This window comes from Choloepus didactylus, chromosome 5 (assembly GCF_015220235.1).
Source record: "Choloepus didactylus isolate mChoDid1 chromosome 5, mChoDid1.pri, whole genome shotgun sequence".
Classification (NCBI taxonomy): domain Eukaryota; kingdom Metazoa; phylum Chordata; class Mammalia; order Pilosa; family Megalonychidae; genus Choloepus; species Choloepus didactylus.
In genome coordinates this window covers 81,594,958-81,615,833 of record NC_051311.1, presented here as the reverse complement: position 1 = coordinate 81,615,833, position 20,876 = coordinate 81,594,958, and positions in this window count along the sequence as shown.

Genomic DNA, 20,876 nt, shown 5'->3' with positions numbered 1-20,876 from the left:
CAAATTAAAATGTCTTCTAATGTAATTACATTGTCTTCTAGTATAAGGCATTTGAGAAATGAAAACTCTACATTTAACAAGAAATGAATTTGTGTTGGTAGCAGAATCAAATGGACGTCCAAGCAGAAAACTGAAATGCATATGCAGAATGGACAATATAAGAAAACATAGGATGCATGGCACCAATGGAAGCACTTACTTTGAATATGAGTAGCTGTGCCTAGGACTATAGGCTAAGTTTGGAACATTTGTTTTGAAGATCTAATTATTCATAACTTGAGCAATCTCAGGACACATATTTTAAAAGAAGGTAGATTTCCTGCAAAACATTTCTCCTCCTGTTTCTTCTGGGTGATTAAGAACCTCGGGTATAATTGAACATCATGACTAAACTGTATGTTATTAAATGCTAGGAATTGTGCCATAGTGGGATATGTATTGAGATTGGGATCGGTTTGAACTGGTTTGAATCCTGTTTTTGTCACTTACTATCTGAGCAACCTTATACAATCCTCACTTCTAAATTGGGGACATAAAACCTACTTTGCAGGATCATTGCAAGCCTTATAGACATGAAGGATGCAAAGTGCCTTGCCAGAGCTGGGCCGTGGAAGGTACATAAGATTCCCAAGAAGTGCTAATTTAAAACCCCCTATTGATCAGAATTTATTAAAAAGGTCTTTTTGGAACAAGGCAAATTAGGATTGACTAAGTCTGTTAGTCTCTTTTCTGTAGCTTCAAAAATCTTAAAATGATAAATGCAGGTTTATTTATCCATCTGTTCTATGTTTCTACATTCTGTTTTTTTCCTCCTTTCTTTCTTATGGAGTGATTTTTTTTTTAATTGTATTTTCTCCTCTGTTAGTTTGGAAGTTATGCAGTTTTTTTACCCTAGAAATTTTAAGTCAGTTCGTACTTTAACTCCCCATCTAGAAAATGCAACTTACTTATATAAACTCATTATTTTAATTATCTCTGCATTTTAAATCCTACAACACTTTATTATGGTTATTTTCCATAGACAATGTTCATTTAGATTTATCCACTTATTTATAATGTTCTTTTGTATTCTTTCCTTTCTGCATATATTAACCTTCCAAATGGTATTTTTCTTCTGCCCAACGATCACTCTTTTTTCCTTACTAAAGGTTGTCTGGATGCAAATCCTCTCAATTTTTGACTGACAATGTCTTTATTTCATCTTCATTCTTTTTTTTTAAAGCATTTTTTATTGTGAACTTTAACATATATACATAACAGTGACAACTTTCAAAGTACGATTTAACAAGTAATTAGAGAGCAAATTTCAAAGAAGATCATGGGTCACAGTTCCACAACTTCAGCTATTTCCATTACTGTAAAATATATCATTCATATAAAAAGATGTTAACTTTTGATGCACAGCTCAACAAGCAGTTATTTAGATAATTTCAAAACAGTTTCAGTTCTTTCCTTATTATGCAATATAGGGTATATACAGAAAGGTGAAGACTTTCAAAGCACAATTCAACTACTAGAAATAGAGCAATTTTTTTTTAAATTCAGTTTTATTGAGATATTCACATACTATACAATCATCCATGGTGAACAATCAGCTATTCACAGTACCATCTTATAGTTGTGCATTTATCACCCCAATCTATTTTTGAACATTTTCCTTACACCATAAAGAGTCAGCATAAGAATAAAAAATAGAAATAAAAAAAGAACACCCAAACCAACCCCCCCATCCCACCCTATTTTTTATTTAGGTTTTGTCCCCATTTTCCTACTCATCCATCCATACACTGGATAAAGGGAGTGCGATCCACAAGCTTTTCGCAGTCACACTGTCACCCCTTGTAAGCTACACTGTTATACAATCATCTTCAAAAGTCAAGACCACTGGATTGGAGTTTGGTGGTTTCAGGTATTTACTTCTAGCTATTCCAATATTTCAAAATGTAAAAAATGTTAAATATAGTGCATAAGAATGTCCACCAGAGTGACCTCTCAACTCCATTTGAAATCTCTCAGCAACTGAAGCTTTATTTCGTTTCATTTCGCATCCCCCTTTTGGTCAAGATGTTTATAGAGCAAATTTTAAAGAATGTTATAGGTTACAGTTCCACCATGTCATTTACCTCCTTCCAGCTATACCAACTTACCAGCATTTAAAAAAAATATGTATTCATATGAAGTTTTGGTTTTCATACACCTTTATTAAATCTTATCTTGTTTGTTGCTACCGCTTCTTCTCACTTATTCCCTTTCTCCATCTTCAGGGGTGTCAGGCAGTGAGCACCCTAACTTGTTCATATTGAAAGGGGGTGTCAACAGCATGGGGAAGGGGGCTGCGTCGGATTGTTGTTCTTAAAGAGGCCTTTGTGTCTGGGTTTCAGGACTTGTCTGGCATAGGAATACTCTGGTGGATCAAAGTTTCTGAGAGATAAAACTTAGTGAGTGAATCTTTTATATAATCTCAGTTAGGGACCTAAGTATTTGGGGACTACTTTTGGTAAGGGCATGGCATGCTGTGGCCAGTTGAGATGTCTAGCTGGAGCTTGCGTAAGAGAAACTTCCAGGATAGCCTCTCAACTCTATTTTGGGTCTCAACCACTGTGAGCTCAGCTTGTTGCCTTTCTTTTTCCCCCTTTTGGTCAACTAGGCATTCCCAATCCCTCACTGCCAGGGTCAGGGCCATTCCTGGGAGTCATGTCCAACGTCACCAGGGAGATTCATTCCCCTGGGAGTCATGTCCCTTGGGGGGGGGGGGGTTAAATTTGCTAAGTTGGGCTTAGAGAGAAAAAGGCCACATCTGAGCAACAAAAGAGGTTCCCTGGAGGTGACTCTTAGGCATAATTACAGGAGATCTCAGCCTCCTATTTACAACCCTAAGTTCCACAAGAGCATGCCTTAAGTCGAGGGCTTGATTTATTAAGTAGTGGGTTCTTAATTTCATTTAATATATATTCTATCCACAGATAAATGATCAGTTTCTTACATTACCTTAACTTACTTGTACAATCATCATCACTCTCAGCTTTAAACAATTATTATAACATGATACATCCTAGAGAACTTATCAGCTGCTAATTATTAATCCCTAGTATTTAGTGTAGTGTTGGTAAGATATTCCTATCAAATACAGTCTATAATATGTAATGGATAGGTTTTCCATATACCACTCTGTTGTTAACCCTCTGCACAGTGTCATACCTTACAAGTATATCATGCTAACACTTATTTAGGGTTTGTGGTGCTACTCTGTGGGTTATAAGCATTTAAACCATTTATGAACATGTTTGCCTTCAATGCATCACTGTTACTTATAATCTGATTAACAAACCATAGTCACACCTATCCGTTCTCATACCTTTAAGTTAACCCTCATTATCACATCTGTACATATTAGATTATCATTCTGCTATCACCAGCTTCTGTCTATCTCTAGGTTCCCTATATTCTACATTATAAGACACTTATTTTACATTTTTCAGAGTTCACATTAGTGGTAACATACAATATCTCTCGTTTTGTGTGTGGCTTGTTTCACTCAGCACTATGTCTTCAAGGTTCATCCATGTTGTCATATGTTTCACAACCTCATTCCTTCTTACTGCTGTGTAGTATTCCATCATATGTATACACCACATTTTGTTTATCCACTCAACTGTTGACAGACATTTGGATTGTTTCCATCTCTTGGAAATTGTGAACAATGCCACTATGAACATTGGTGTGCAAATACCTGTTTGTGTCACTGCTTTCAGACCTTATGGGTATATACCGAGAAGTGAAATTGCCAGATCACAGGGTAATTTGATATCTAGTTTTCTGAAGAACAGCCAAACTGTCTTCCACACTGGCTGGACCATTATACAGTCTCATCAGCAATGAATAAGAGTTCCAATTTCTCCACATCCTCTCTAGCATTTGTAGTTTCCTGTTTGTTTAATGGCAGCCATTCTTATTGGTGTGAGATGATATCTCGTTGTGGTGTTGATTTGCATCTCCCTAACAGCAATTAAAGCTGAACATTTTTTCATGTGTTTTTTTAGCCATTTGTATTTCCTCTTTGGAGAAATGTCTTTTCACCTCTTTGACCATTTTATAATTAGGCTATTTGTACTATTGTCATTGAGTTGTAGGATTTCTTTATATATGCAAGATATCAGTCTCTTATCAGATACAGTTTCCAAATATTTTCTCCCATTGCATTGGCTTTTTCTTCACCTTTTTTTGACAAATTCTTTTGAGGTACAGAAGCTTTTAACTTTGAGGAGTTCCCGTTTATCTATTTTTCCTTTCCTTGTTTGTGCTTTGGGTATAAGGTCTAAGAAGTTACTTCCTAACAGTATTTCTTAAAGATGTTTCCCTGCATTATCTTCTAGAAGTTTTATGGTTCTTCTCTTATATTGAGGTCTTGGATCCACTTTGAGTTAATTTTTGTGTAGGGTGTGAAGTAGAGGTCCTCTTTCATTTTTTGGATATGGATATCCAGTTCTGCCAACCCCATTTGTTGAGGAGACTGTTATGTCCCAGTTCAGTTGATTTGGGGGCCTTATCAAAGATCAGTTGACCTTAGATCTGGGGGTCAATTTCCAAATTCACAATTTGATTCCATTGATCAATATGTCTATCTTTGTGCCAATACCATGCTGTTTTGACTACTGTGGCTTTATAGTAGGCTTCAAAGTCAGGAAGTATAAGTCTTCCCACATCATTTTTCTTTTTTAGAAGGTTTTTAGCAATTCAAGTCCCCTTTCCCTTCCAAAAAATTTTGATAACTAGCTTTCCAGTTCTGCAAAGTAGGTTGTTTGAATTTTGATTGGAATTACACTGAGTCTGTAGATCAGTTTGGGTTGGATTGACATCTTAACAATGTTTAGGCTTCCTATCCATGACCATGGAGTATCTTTCCATCTCTTTAGGTCCCTTTTTATTTCTTTTAGTAAAGTTATATAATTTTCTGTGTAGAGGTCTTTTACATCCTTGGTTAAGTTTATTCCTAGGTACTTGATTTTTTAGTTGCTATTGTGAATGGAATCTTTTTCTTGAGTGTCTCTTCAGTTAGGTCATGTCTATTGTATGGGAACATTACTGACTTATGTGCATTAACCTTGTATCCTGACACTTTGCTGAATTTATTAATTAACTCAAGTAGATATGCCATTGATTTCTGAGGGTTTTCTAAATGTAAGATCATATCATCTGCAAATAATGACAGTTTTACTTCTTCCTTTCCAATCTGGATGCTTTTTATTTCTTTGTCTTGCTGGATTGTTCTGGCTAGAACTTTTAGCACAGTGGTGAATAACAGTGGTGACAGCAGGCATTCTTGTCTCATTCCTGATCTTAGAGGGAAGGCTTTCAGTCTCTCACCATTGAGTACTGTGCTGGCTGTGGGTTTTTCATATATATCCTTTATCATATTGAGGAAGTTTCCTTTAATTCCTAACTTTTGAAGTGTTCTTATCTAAAAAAAGATGCTGAATTTTGTTGAATGCTTTTTCAGCATCTATTGAGATTATCATTTGATTTTTCCCTTTTGAATTGTTAATGTATTATATTACAATGATTGATTTTTCTGTGTTAAAACACCCTTGCATGCCTGGGATGGATCCCAGTTGGTCAGGTTGTACAATTTTTTAAATCTATTTTCTGATTCAATTTGCAAGTATTTTGTTGAGAATTTTTGTCTCTGTATTCATTAGGGAGATTGCCCTGTAGTTTTCCTTTCTTGTAGCATCTTTATGTTGTTTTGGTATTAGAGCAATGTTGGCTTCATAAAATGAGTTAGGTGGTATCTCATTTTCTTCAATTTTTTGAAAGAGTTTGAGTAGGAATGTTATCAGTTCTTTATGGAAAGTTTGGTGAAATTCCCCTGTGTAGCCATCTGGCCTTGGGCTTTTATTTGCAGGAAGCTTTTTGATGACTGATTATATCTCTTGTGATTGGTTTGTTGAGATCTACTATTTCTTCTCTAGTCAGTCTAGGTTGTTCATGTGTTTCCAGAAAATTATCCATTTCCTCTAAAATATCTTGTTTGTTGATGTACAGTTCATAGTATCCTCTTATGATTTTTAAAATTTCCTTGGTATCTGAAGTTCCCCCTCTCATTTATTACTTTTGGGTATTCTCTCTTTTTGACTTTGTCAGCTAGCTAAGTGTTTGTCAATCTTGTTGGTCTTCTCAAAGAACCAAATTTTGGTATTATTTATTCTATTTTTTTGTTGTTGTTCTCTATATCATTTATTTCTGCTTTAATGCTTATTATTTCTTCTCTTCTGCTTGCTTTAGAATTAGTTTGCTGATAATTTTCTAGCTTCTTCAGTTGTTCTGTTGGTTCTTTGATTTTACCTCTTTCTTCCTTTTTAATGTATACATTTAGAGCTACAAATTTTCCCCTTAGAACCACCTTTGCTGCATCCCATAAGTTTTTGTTTATTGAGATTGCTCACATTCCATAAAATTATCCAAAGATCCAAAGTGTACAAACAGTTGCCCCTGGTACCATCACACAGCTGTGCATCCATCACTACAAGTAAATTTTTTTGAATTTTTACATTTTCATTACTCCAGAAAAGAAATAAAGACCAAAAATAAAAAGGAAACTCAAATCCTCCCATGCCCCTAACCACCCCCCCTCCATTATTGACTCATACTATTGGTATAGTACATTAGTTGCTGTTGATGAAAGAATGCTAAAATAAATACTACTAACTGTAGTATATAGTTTGCAGTAGGTATACTTTTCTCCCTATATGCCCCTCTATTATTAACTTCTAGTTATAGTGTTACACATTTGTTCTAGTTCATGAAAGAAATTTCTAAAATTTGTACAGTTAATCATGGCCATTGCCCATAACTGGATTCACTGTTTTATACATTCTCATCTTTTAACCTCCAACTTTCCTTCTGGTGATGTACCTGACTCTGAGCTTCCCCTTTCCACCACATTCACACACCATTCTGCCCTGTTAATTATTCTCACAATAATATGCTACCATCACCTCTGTCCATCTCCAAACACTTAAGTTCAACCTAGTTAAACATTCTGCTCATAATAAGCAACCGCTCCCCATTCTTTAGTCTCGTTCTATATCCTGGTAACTTATATTTCATGTCTATGAGTTTACATATTATAATTAGTTCATATCAGTGAGATCATACAATATTTGTCCTTATGTGTCTGACTTACTTCACTCAATGTAGTGCACTCAAGGTTTCTTCATCAACCTGTTTTTTTTTTTTTAAGACTGTTTTGTTCATGCATTCCATCCTAAGTAAACAATCATTGGTTCCCTGTATAATCATGTATTTATTCATTCACCATGATCATGATTATCTATGTAAGAACATCTCCATTTTTTCCACAAAGAAGGAGGAAGGGTCAAAGAAGGGGGGGAGACAAAGGAAAAAGAGAAAAAAAAAACAAACAAACATGACAGCTAGGAAGCAACAAAAGGAAAGACAGCATTAAATTGAAGTAGAATAAAGAGTCAGACAATATCACCAATGCCAAGAGTTCCATACCGCTCCTTTATGTCCTGATTTTATATGCATTTAGTTTTGGTATATTGCCTTTATTACATTAAAAGAAGCATAATACAATATTTCTGTTAATTATAGTCTCTAGTTTGCATTGATTGTATTTTTCCCCCAATACCACCCTATTTTCAACACCTTGCAAGGTTGGCATTAATTTGTTTTCCCGCATGTAAAAACATATTTCTACATTTTATCACAATTGGTGAGCACTCTAGGTTTCACTGAGTTATACAGTCCCAGTCTTTATCTTTCCTCTTTCCTTCTGGTGTCCCGCATGCTCCTAACCTTCCTTTTTCAACCATACTCACAGTCATCTTTGTTCAGTGTACTTACATTGCTGTGCTACCATCACCCAAGATTGTATCCCAAACCTCTCACTTCTGTCTTTTCCTATCTGTCTGTAGTGCTTCCTTTAGTATTTCCTATAGGGCAGGTATCTTGTTCACAAACTCTCTCATTGTCTGTCAGAGAATATTTTAAGCTCTCCCTCATATCTGAAGGACAGTTTTGCCAGATATAGGATTCTTAGTTGGTGGTTTTTCTCTTTTGGTATCTTTAACATATCACACCACTTCCTTCTTGCCTCCATGGTTTCTACTGAGAAATCTGCACATAGTCTCATCAAGCTTCCTTTGTATGTGATGGATTGCTTTTCTCTTGCTGCTTTCAGGATTCTCTCTTTGTCTTTGACATTTGATAATCTGATTATTAAGTGTCTTGGTGTAGGCCTATTCAGATGTATTCTCTTTGGGGTATGCTGTGCTTCTTGGATCTGTAATTTTATGTCTTTCATAAGAGATGGGAAATTTTCATTGATTATTTCCTCTATTATTGCTTCTGCCCCTTTTTCCTTCTCTTCTCCTTCTGGGACCCCCATGACATGTACGTTCATGCATTTTGTGTTGTCATTCAATTTCCTGAGACATTGCTCATATTTTTCCATCCTTTTCCCTATCTGTTCTTTTTGTGTAGGATTTCAGGTGTCTTGTTTTCCAGTTCCTGAGTGTTTTCTTCTGCCTCTTGAGTTCTGCTGCTGTATGTCTCCATTGTGTCTTGCATCTCTTGTGTTGTGCCTTTCTTTTCCATAGATTCTGCCAGTTATTTTTTCAAACTTTTGATTTCTACCTTATATTCACCCAGTGTTGTCATTATACACTTCATCTCTTTTGCCATATCTTCCCTAAGCTTTTTGAATTGATTTAGCATTAGTTGTTTCAATTCCTGTATCTCAGTTGAAGTGTAAATTTGTTTCTTTGAATGGGCTGTGACTTCATTTTTCTTAATGTAGGTTGCAGTTTTCTGCTGTCTAGGCATCTGGTTTCCTTGGTTACCCCAATCAGGTATTCCCAGACCAGAACAGGCTCAGATCTCAGAAGGGGGCAATATTCAATATCAGGTCTCCTTGATGGTGTGTCTTGGAAGATTGACACACCCTGTGAGGCCTCAAGCTGCTGTGCTTTGCCTCACCTGCCCAGCAGGTGGTGCCTGTCAACCTGTAGCTCCTGACTTGTGTAAAGGGTGTGGCCCACTTAGTCCTTAGTTTCTGTTTTGGCTGTTTTCCCCCAGGCTCTGGGGTCTGGTTCTGAACAGGAGGCCAGTAGTAGGGCTGGGCACCACCTCCTTCCTCTTAGGGATGACACACCCCCTAGGGAGTTTCCATTTGCATTTAAATAGTTTCTTTGTCTGTCTGACTCTGCTATCCCCACCTTTGGGTCAGAATGCTGCAAACTGAAAATGGCTGAGGCTTTCTCCACTGAGCCACACAGGTTGAGAGAGAAAAAGGGACAGAAAGCCCCCCTTCAGGGCCAGTCTGTGGTCCCCTCAGATTCACCCCCCAGCCAGAGATAGTACCTGGTCTTCTGGGCTCCCCCTCCCAGCACAGAGAAGTCCTCTGGCTCTTTAAGATCAGTTGTCACTAAAAGCCTCTGTCTGCTTTTTGGGGATTTGTAGCTTATATTGATCAGTACATGTTTGTTAATCACAACCCCAGTTGGAGCTGGACTGAGGTATATTTGCTTGTTCAGAGAATGCTGCAATCACCATAAGGTTTTGCAGTTTGGGCTGTGGGGGGAGGGGGCTCCTGGTTCAAGTCCACAGTTTTTACTTATGGATTTTATGTTGTGATCTCAGTCATTCCTCCCAATCCAGGTTGGTGTACTATGTGTGGACAGTCACAGTTGTCCCCCAGCAGTTATTCCAGATTATTTAGTAGCTGTTCCTGTTTGTTTATTAGTTGTTCCAGGGGAACTCACTAACCTCCTCTCCTCTCTATGCCACCATCATCTTTCACCCCTCATCTCATAAGTTTTGATATGTTGTGTTCTCATTTTCATTCATCTCTGCATATTTAGCAATTTCTCTTGCAATTTCTTCTTTGACCCACTGATTGTTTAAGAGTGTGTTGTTTAACCTTCAGATATTTGTGAGTGTTCTAGATCTTTGATGGTTATTGACTTCTAATTGCATTCCATTGTGGTCATAGAATGTGCTTTGAATAATTCAATCTTTTTAAATTTATTGAGGCTTGTTTTATGCCCCTGCATATGATCTATCCTGGAGAAGGTTCCCTGAGCACTAGAGAAGAGTGCATATCTTAGTAATTTGAGATGTAATGCTCTATATATGTCTCTTAAGTCTAATTTGCTTATCACATATTTAGGTTCTCAATTTCCTTATTGGTCCTCTGTCTGATTGCTGTATCTACAGAAGAGAGTGTTGTATTGAAGTCTCCAATGATTACTGTGGTTACATCTATTGCTTCTTTCAGTTTTGCCAATGTTCGTCTCATGTACTTTTGATTGGGTGCATAAACATTTATGATTATTTCTTCTTCATGAATTGTCCCTTTTATTAGCATGTAGTGTCCTTCTTTGTCTCTTATGACATCTTTGCATTTAAAGTCTATTTTGTCTGAAATTAGTATTGCTACCCATGCTTTCCTTTGGCTGTAGCTTGCATGGATTTTTTTTCCATCCTTTCACTTTCAATCTCTTTGTGTCACTGGGTTTAAGGTGAATCACTTGTAAACAGCATATTGATGGTTCATATTTTTTAAGCCATTCTGCCAATTTGTATCTTTTAATTGGAGAGTTTAACCCATTCACATTCAGTGTTATTACTGTAAAGGCAGTTCTTGAATCAGTCTTCTTATCCTTTTTTATTTGTCAGATCTCTTTTTCCCTCTTTCTCTTTATTTCTTTTATGTTACCCTTACCAATACTCTTCATTTCTGTGCTCTATGCCAGGCCTCTGTCTCCTATCTTTTTCCTCAGCCAGTGGAGCTCCCTTTAGTATTTCTTGTAGGGCAGGTCTCTTTTTAACAAATTCTCTCAGAATTTGTTTGTCTGTGAAAATTTTAAGCTCTCCCTCAATTTTGAAGGAGAGCTTTGCTGGATAAAGAATTCTTGGCCAGCAAGTTTTCTCTTTCAGAATGTTAAATATATCATACCATGGCTTTCTCATCTCCATGTTGCCCACTGAGTAGTCAGTACTTAGTCTTATGTTGTTTCCCTTGTATATGGTAAATTGCTTCTTCCTTGTTGCTTTCACAACTTTCTCTTTCTCTTCAGCATTTGACAATCTGATCATAATATGTCTTGTAGTGTTTTTTTTTTAAATTTATTCTCTTTGGAGTTTTTTGGGCATTTTTGATTTGCATATTTATGTCATTTAGAAGAGTTTGGAGCTTTCCCCAACAATGTCTTTGAATACTCTTTCTAGCCCTTCACTCTTCTCTTCACCTTCTGGGGACACCAATGATTCTTATATTTGTGGACTTCATGTTGTCCATCATTTCCCTGAGATCCATTTCAAATTTTTTGTTTTTTTCACCATTTATTCTTTTGTGCTTTTTCAATTCATTGTTCTATCCTTGAGTTCACTAATTCATTCCACTACCTCTTCAAAGCTCAAGAATCTTTTAAATTTGATCAACAGTCTTTTATTTCCATAAGATCTGCTATTTTTTATGTACACTTGCAAATTCTTCTTTATACTCTTCTAGGCTCTTCTTCATGTCCTTTATATCCTGAGCCATGACATTGATGTTTGTGTGTACTTCCTTGATTAATTGCTGCATGTTCTGTGTCTCCTTTGGCTTTTTAATTTGAATGTTTGGGTATCCATATATTCTGGCTTTCATATGCTTTATAATTTTCTGTTGTTTTTGGTCTCTTGGCATTTGCTTATCTTGATAGGGTTCTTTTAGTATTTGCTGGATTATTTGAACATTTATCTGTAATTTTGATAGAACTACAGCTTGGTGGTGTGTACTCTCTATGACCTACTAGCAGTGGCACTCTTGAGGCGCCTCTTACCCTCAAGCTAGTTCTGTCCCAACTTTGACTGTGCACTGAGTTGGGGTCCAAACCATTTGGAAGTCCCATCAGTGCACCAATGTTCCATGTGCACTGGGGACTGCCAGCCCTGTAGTTTGGCAGGGAGTCTGTTCTAGGATATGGTGGTCCCAGCCATTCCCATGGCTGCAAGTGGAGTACTCTGGGGCTGCAGAGTTGCGTGTCTCACCTTCCAGCTCAAACACCCCACAATGCCTGTCTACCATGTGCCCACAGGTCCCTGGGATTAGGGAATGGTTCCTGGCACATCCATGCTGTGCCCTTGCCTCTAGGCTGTGCACATCATGGGCATCCATTGAGGAAGAGTGGATGCCATTACAAGTCTGCTGAATCACAAATTCCCTTAAGGAAGTACTTGGCTGCTGGGCTGTGAAGGATCATCTTCCAAGCCAACTGCAAAGATGGCTGCATGGACCATGAAAAGCTGCCCCCTTCCATACTCGTCTGCTTGCTCCAGCCACCAAATTGTGGCATGGGGGCTCTTGCCCGTGGGTCTGCTCAGGGTAATCACCTCAGTCAAGTGCTGAGGAGGGTTGCTGGAGTATGGAAGTCTGCCCCACTCCATGCTCCTCAGCCAGCTCCAATCACCTGTTCTCCAACAGCATTCTGGGCTGAACATTCGCTGGTCTTAAATGCAGTCTCTCAGCTTCTACAAGTGCACATTCACTATGGGTGTGGAAGTCCCTGCTCAGCCAGTGGAACCCTGGGAACTGCTGTTCTGGAGTGCTTTCTGTCCTTTATCTAGTGTTTTTCATGGAGCATTCTGCTCTGTCTCTCCTAATCTGCCACCTTTCCAGAAGTTCCATGTTCATGCTTGAAGGATATTTTTGCTGGTTATAGAATTGTGAATTGGTTATTACTTTCTTTGAGCACATTAATTATATGATTGCATTGTCCCTTGACTTTTCTTATTGTTATTGATAAGTCAGATGTGTCAGTATACCTTTTGGCTCTTTGAAGATAATCTGGTTTTTTATCTAGTTGCTTTAGATTTTTCTCTTTGTCTTGTCTTTTCTGTATTTTCACTATGATGTTTCTAAATGTAAATTAAAAAAAATATCCTAACAGGATCTATCACTAAAATTATGCCTTTCACATCATAGCTAAAGTTATAAGATCATTTTTATTTGGAAACACCTCATTTGCAAAAAAAAAAAAATAAATAATAATGCCAACACACTTTTAAAACTAGTTTAATCATAATTTTCTACAATCATAACACCCACTATACTCAAAGAAAACAATAACTTCTGGATGTATAAAACAAAAGAACATTGGAATCTTTTCATTTCATTTGTCTCTCCTGAATAACTAAATGTGAACATGACATTTACTACCTTCTTTAGCTTTCCATTTCTACAAATAGTGGTTAAAAATGAAGTTGAGGGCTCAATGTGGCAAGGAAATAAATTCAATGATTTTAACAAACACTTCCTTTGACTTTCCAAATGCAGTTGGGCATGAGACAGAGTTCTCAATTTATTATAGCCAATATGACCAACCAAAGGGTTGGCAAGTATAATTCCAAGGTTAAATGGTTCAATCCATGTTTTACATTCAGATGGATCCTTATTGGGAATCTGGGCAGCAATTGGATAGGCCAGATGAAGAAAAATGGAGTGAGGACTACAGATACTCCAGGAAGACTAACAGACAGTCATGGATTTTGATGAAGCTCTGTTAAGCAGAAGCCTTTCATCCTAGCCAGTGCAAAGCTGCATTCCTAGCAAGATAGGAATATCTATATAATTTTTGTGCCAGAATAAATTAATCCCACTCACTTGTGCAAGGGACTTCAGTGACTTATTCAAGAGAGACAGTCACCTCTTCAAGTCAGACTAGATGCTCAGTTGGAACATTTTTCTCTGTCAAGAAGTAGAGAGAATAGTTCCACGTGGTTCTGACTTCATTTTAGTGTTGGAAGTTTTATCCTCTCTGACTCTAAAAGGGGAACAGAGCTAAGGCTCTAGGGTTCCTGAATTTGAAAAATGTCTTCAAATTTCATACATAATAAAATATATCTATCAATCCTTGGAGGAATCTTTATGACTTCTTTTTTAATCAAAAATATTCCTTTACCTTATGTATTGGTTGACAAACTGCTTCCATATATCATTTGACTTGTGTGTACTGTAAAAATGCAGTATGTGATTTTTCTGGCAATTATCAACTATAAGCCTCTATAAACAGGCAATGAAAATAATCCTGCATCAGTGCTGTCTTATTTTAGCACTTACTTGAAGTTCTAGCAAGTCAGAGATGCCTAAACAAATCATTTCGAAGAACCTTGACATTCAGTTCAAAATATTCTTAATTTCCCTTGTGATTTCATCTTTGATCCAGAGGTTATAGAGAAGTATGTGAACTTTCAAATATTGGGTTTCTCTAGGTGCCTTTTCTACTTTTGATATTTAATTTATTTCTGTCATGGCCAGACAAAATATTTTGTTTGGTTGCAGTCCTTTGTAATTCAATGAGACTTGTCTTATGGTCCAGTGTATAGTCTATTTTGGTGAACATTCCAGGAACATTTGAATGTAATATTTGAGTGTAAAATTCTAAGAGTATAACTTTAGGTTACTTTAGCTGATAGCATTTTTCAAATCATCTATAATCTTACCGATCTTTGGTTGTTTTAGCACTTACTGAAAGAAGAGGGTTTAAATCCCCAAATATGATTATGGATTTGTCTCTTTTTTCCTTTATTTCTTTCAATATATGCTTTATGTATTTTGAAGCTCTATTATTTGGTGCATGTAAACTTTGGTTCTTTTACTGGGTAGATCCTTTTATCATTATGAAGTGTGCTTATCTTTGGTAATACTTCTTGTCTTCAAGTCAACTTTGTCTGATATTAATAGTCATACCAGCTTTCTTATGATATTTGCACAGGATGTCTTTTTCCATCCTTTAATACCATCAGCATCATTATATTTAATGCACATTTCTTGTAAACAGCATATAGTTGAATGTTGCTTTTTATCTAGCTAATTGGTTCTCAAACGGGCAATTTGGCCTCCTAGGGGCATTTGGCAATATCTGGAGATATTTTTGCCTGTCACAACTGGAGGACATGGGGTGGTGCTACTGGCATTGAGTGATAGAAGCCATGGATGCTGCTAAACATCCTGCAATGCACAGGACAGCCTTGCATTTTTTGCAGAGTATAGGCCAGTAATTTTGTAGAATGTACTTCAGTTTCAGTTCATCTCATGATTAGATTCAGGTTATATATCTTTGGTAGCATTATGCTATGATATGCTGTGCTCTTCTCCTTGCATCCATTAGGTGACACACAACATCATATTACTGATAATGTTAATTTTGCTTTCTTAATTATACTGATGTCTCTCAGGTATCTTCACTGTGAAATTATCCCTTGTTCCAGTTTGCTAATGCTGCCATTGTGCAAAACACCAAAAATGGATTGGCTTTTATGAAGGGGGTTTATTTGGTTACAAAGTTGCAGTCTTAAGGCCATAAAGTGTCCAAGGTAAGGCATCAGCAATTAGATACCTTCACTGGAGAAAGGCTGTTAGCATCTGGAAAACCTCTGTAAGTTGGGAAGGCATGTGGCTGGTGTCTGTTTGCTCCCAGGTTGTGTTTCAAAATGACGTTCTCCAAAATGTCAGTGTCAGCTTCCAATGGTCATCTTCAAAAGCCAAAGTGGTCTGTCCAAAAGCCAAATTCCCATCTGGCTCTAGACCTGTGAAACTTAGAACAAGTTATCTGCTTCCAGTATACCAAGGTAGGACAGTCATAGGATGAACATCCCCATTGCCATAAGGAGAAACAGTAAGGAAAAATAGGGTTTAAGGGACCAAAACAATTCCTAAAACCTGCAGGGCAAACTCCATTAGATTTCAAAGTTTGAGAGTCATTTGTAGAACAACTTTGTATCCTTGGGGCTTGAGAGAGTGGGAGTCCAACTCTTTCCAAGTGACTTCGTGGCAACCCTTTTCTCTCCAAATGCTGGGGTGAGTGCTCCAACATATTCACGCATTGGGGAAACCACCTTCTCAGCCCCACCATCCTCAAACTTCGGGGTGCTACCTGGACTCTGCCTCTCTGGGGCAATGGCTCTCCCCTCTCTGAACTGTGGGGTGGCAGTCAGGCTCTCCCCAATCCCTGGGGAATGTGTTCCACCCTCTCTGGGGCCTGGGTTGACAGCACTCTTCCTGAGCATCGAGGTGGAAGACCCGCCCTTGACCTCTGGGGCAAACTCACCCTTACCATATGCATGGGCTGCTCCACTCTCCCAAGCCCAAGACATCTTGGTTTCAGACCTCAACCTCCATGGTTCTGTCTTTGAAGTAATTTTTCCTTCAATTTGTTCCTTTTCCATCCCTTCCATCCAGACTGGCAGTGGCTCCATCTACACAGATGTTGCAAAAATTCTGTAGGCTTGGCATGCAGTTTACAGGGGTCAAAACTGTCAGACAATAGGACTTTCCACAAATCCTTTCATCTCCAGTCCTGGCTTGTACTGAAATGGTGATCAGCTTCCGTGTTTGGTTAAATCCTCCTGTGGGGCTGTAGCTTCTGGGGTCTCACTTTTTGGAAGCCCAGAATTTTCCAAACTATCAGTTTCTGGTTTCTTTGTATCCAAGCATTCAGTTCTAAGTTTCTCTCTCTCCACTCGCATTTTACTATAAGCTGCAAGGAGAAGCCAGGTCACACTCTTGATATTTAGTGTCAGAATCTCTTTAGCTAAGAATCCCAGGTTGTTGTTTTCAAATTCTGCCTCCCATCTAGCACCAAGACTCAATTTTGCCAAATTCTCTGCCACTTTAAAACAAGGATCACCTTTCTTCCAGTTGGCAATGACACATTCATCATTTCTGTTCAAGGGCTCATCAGAAGTATCTTTAGAGTTCATATTTCCACCAACATTCTCTTCAAAGCAGTCTAGGCCTTTTCTATCCAGCTCCTCACAATTCTTCCACAATATTCCCCTTATCCATTTAAAAAGCTGTTCCAACATGTTTGGTATTTGCAAGCTCAGCAGCACCCCACTTCTCTGGTACCAAAATCTGTTCCGGTTTGCTAATGTTGCTGTTATACAAAACACTGGAAATGGATTGGCTTTTATAAAGGGGATTTATTTGTTTACAAAGTTACAGTCTTAAGGCCACAAATTCTCCAAGGTAAGGCATCAACCACCAGGTATGTTCACTGGAGAAAGGCCATTAGCATCTGGAAAACCTCTGTAAGTTGGGAAGGCATGTGGCTGGTGTCCACTTGCTCCCAGGTTGTGTTTCAAAATGGCATTCTCTAAAATGTCCGCGTCAGCTTTCAATGACCGTCTTCAAAATGTGTCCCTCAGCTGCAGCAAGCAGTGAGCTCCTTCTGTCTGAGCTTTTATAGGGCTCCAGTGAACTAATCAAGGCCCATGCTGAATGGGCCACACTTCCATGGAAATTATCTAATCAGAGTTATCACCTACAGTTGAGTGAGTCACATCTTCATGGAAACAACCTAATCCAAAGGTTCCAACCTAATCAACACTAATATGTCTGCCCTCACAAGATTGTATCAAAGAATATGGCTTTTTCTGGAGGACATAATATATACAAACCAGCACACCCTTTATCCCTTTGTACCTTTTAAGTATTTTGTGGGGCATACTTTGAGACTATGTATATATCCTTTTCATAAAACTTTCCAACTATTGGCTTGCCTCTATCCCCCACCCCTTGCCCTCCTCATTCTGTGCCAGACCACTTTTCATCACAGATTATTGCCTCACACTCTGATACACCATATCTAGGCACCCTCCCTCACCCCAAAGACCCATCCAATTATTTTTTAATTTTGGTATTTATCAAACTCTAGAATTTCCATTTGGTTCTGAAACTTCTTCTCTTTTTTCCTTTTATATCCATCATTTCCTGTAAAATTCCTCAACATACTTTAAACATATATTTTAAACATTCTCATCTGCTGGTAATCTGCAAGTGTCTATCTACTGCCTGCTTGCTCTTGGTTATAGGTTCCCCTTCCTTATATGTCTTGTATTTTTCATATTGTATTCTTCATTGTGTGTAAAAGAATAGTGGAGAGTAAACTGTTATTGTATGCATGTGCATGTGTCCAAGGAGTGCACATCTTTCTTTCTGTGTGCTAGTTAGGGTGAGAGACATCCTTCAGAATCCTCTAGGAGTCAAAATCAGTTCTAATGGGGCTGCAGCTTTAGTTAGATAGCGTTCAACCCCAGTTTGCCCAATTCCCAACCTCCCATGCCTCCACTGCCAAGAGACTGAATAATTTGGTTTTATTAATATGTGAACTGGAAGAGGGTTGGGTCTCAGTTTCAGATAGTTTTACTTCACATTTGGTTTCAACTCTGGCAATCCAAGCACTGGAATCCAAGCACCATGAGACTGTGATAGACTGCATGCATTTTCCTTCCTCTTAGGCCCTCCTCCATTGCTACCTTCTTTGCAAACTTCTGGAATAAGGGCAGGAGAATTATTGGGTGAAATATTTAATGACTCAGTTTGGAACCATTGCAGACCTCAGTCTACCCCACAAATCCACAATGTTGTGAAAAGCTCATCCAGTTTCTTCTTCCCTGCAAAATCTCCTGGTCTGTGGCACCCCTGCTCTTCACTCACCAGCACCCAAACAAGCATTTGCTGAGGAAGGGAGGCTGCTGCATCTCTACTCATTTATGAAGAACTTGTCCCTGTCTGGAATTTATTGCATCTCGACTTACTTGGATACATTATTCTGTAATAATTCCATTAAAAAGTATGATCATTTAATCTAGAATTCTTTTCCAGAAAAAAGTTACTTTGATTTTATAGCCTAACCAGAGGTAGAAATCAATTTTACCAGGTTTTCTAAGAAATGAAATTTGCCTTGACTTCTAGTTCAATATGGTGAACACATACATGCCTGTATAGCTTCTCCTCCAGTTCTCACTGAATTAATAGTAAAGGAACAAACAGGTGACTATACCATTAAGAGGTAGAGAATGGCTCTCAGTATAATTACAGAGTTATACTTTCATCACCACCATCAGTTTTAGAACATTTTCATTGCTCCAAAAAGTAAAACTCCATACCCCTTATACCTCCTATTATTGACACTTAGCATTGGTCTGTTACGTTTGTTATAGTTGGTGGAAGAATATTATAACATTACTGCTAACTATAGTCCATAATACATTGTGTATTTTTTCCCATAAACCATCCTATTATTAACACCTTGTAATAGTGACATATGTTTGTCCTAGTTCATGGAAGAACATTCTTATATTTGTATTATTAACTATCTTCATCATCCACAACAGGGTTCATTGTTATACAGTCCCATGTTTCACCCTCTAGCTTTCCTTCTAATGACATACATGACCCTAAACTTCCCCTTTTAATTACAGTCACACACATGATTCAGCAGTTTTAATTATACTCACAATAGTGTTCTAATATCACCTCTATCCATTTCCAAACATTTACAATCAACCTTATTAATTTTCTGCACAAATTAAACATCAACTCCCCATTCTCAACCCTCATTCTATCTTCTGGTAACCTATATTTTAGATGTTAACTACATGAATATGCTTATTATGTTTAGTTCATATTAGTGAGATCATAAATATTTGTGGTTTGTGTCTGGCCTATTTCACTCCACATAATGTCCTCAAAGTTCATCTGTGTTGTCCTGTGCTGCAGGACTTCATTCCTTCTTCCTGCTGAATAATATTGCATCATATGTATGTTACCACATTTTGTTTATCCACTCATTGGTTGGTGGACACTTGATTTGTTTCCATCTTTTGGCAATTGTGAATAATGCTGCTATGAACAATGGTGTGCAAATGTCTTTGTCCCTGCTTTCAGTTTTTCTGAGTATGTACTTAGTAGGAAGATTGCCAGATCATATGGCCATTCTATACTTAGCTTTTTGAGGAACCACCAAACTGTCTTCCACAATGGTTGTACCATTTTATGTTCTCACCTAAAGTGAATAATGTTCCGATTTCTCCACATCCTCTCCAAACACTTGCAGTTTTGTTTGCTTAATAGTAGCCATTCTAGAAGGCGTGAAATGATAGCTCATTGTGGTTTTGATTTTCAATTCCCTAATAGCTAGTGATGTTGAACATCTTTTCATGTGCTTTTTAGCCATTTTTTTCCTCTTTAGAAACATGGCTGTTAAAGTCTTTTCCCATTTTTTGATTGGGTTGTGTGCTGGTTTGGATGTATTATGTCCCCTAAAATGCCATTATTTTTTGATGCAGTCTTGTGTGGGCAGGAAATGTATTGGTGTTGATTGGGTTGGAGACTTTTGATTGGATGTTTCCATGGAGATATGATCACTCAACTGTGGGCGAGATCTTTCAATGGATAATTTCCATGGAGGTGTGGCTCTGCCCATTCAGCATGGGCGTTGATTAGTTTACTAGAGTACTATATAAGCTCACACAGAAGGAGCGAGCTTGCTACAGGCAAGAGGGACACTTTGAAGAATGCACAGAAGCTGAGACAGTAGCTGCAGATATGAGACAGTTTGAAGATGGCTGTTGAAAGCAGACTCTTGCTCTGGAGAGGCTAAGAGAGCACAGACACCCCAAGAGCAACTAAGAGTGACATTTTTGAGGAACTGCAGCCTAGAGAAGAACATCCTGGGAGTAAGCCATTTTGAAACCAGAACTTTGAAGCAGATGCCAGCCATGTGCCTTCCCAGCTAACAGAGGTATTCTGGACACCCACTGGCCATCCTCCAGTGAAGGTACCTGATTGTTGATGACTTACCTTGAACACTTTATAGCTTTAAGACTGTAACTTTGTAACCAAATAAACCACCTTTATAAAAACCAATCCATTTCTGGTGTTTTGCATTCTGGCAGCATTAGCAAACCAGAAGAGGTTGCTTTCTTTTTATTGTCAAGTTGTAGGATCTCTTTATATATTCTGATTATGAAACCCTTATCAAATATGTGTTTTCCAAAATTTTCTCCCATTGAGTAGGCTGCCT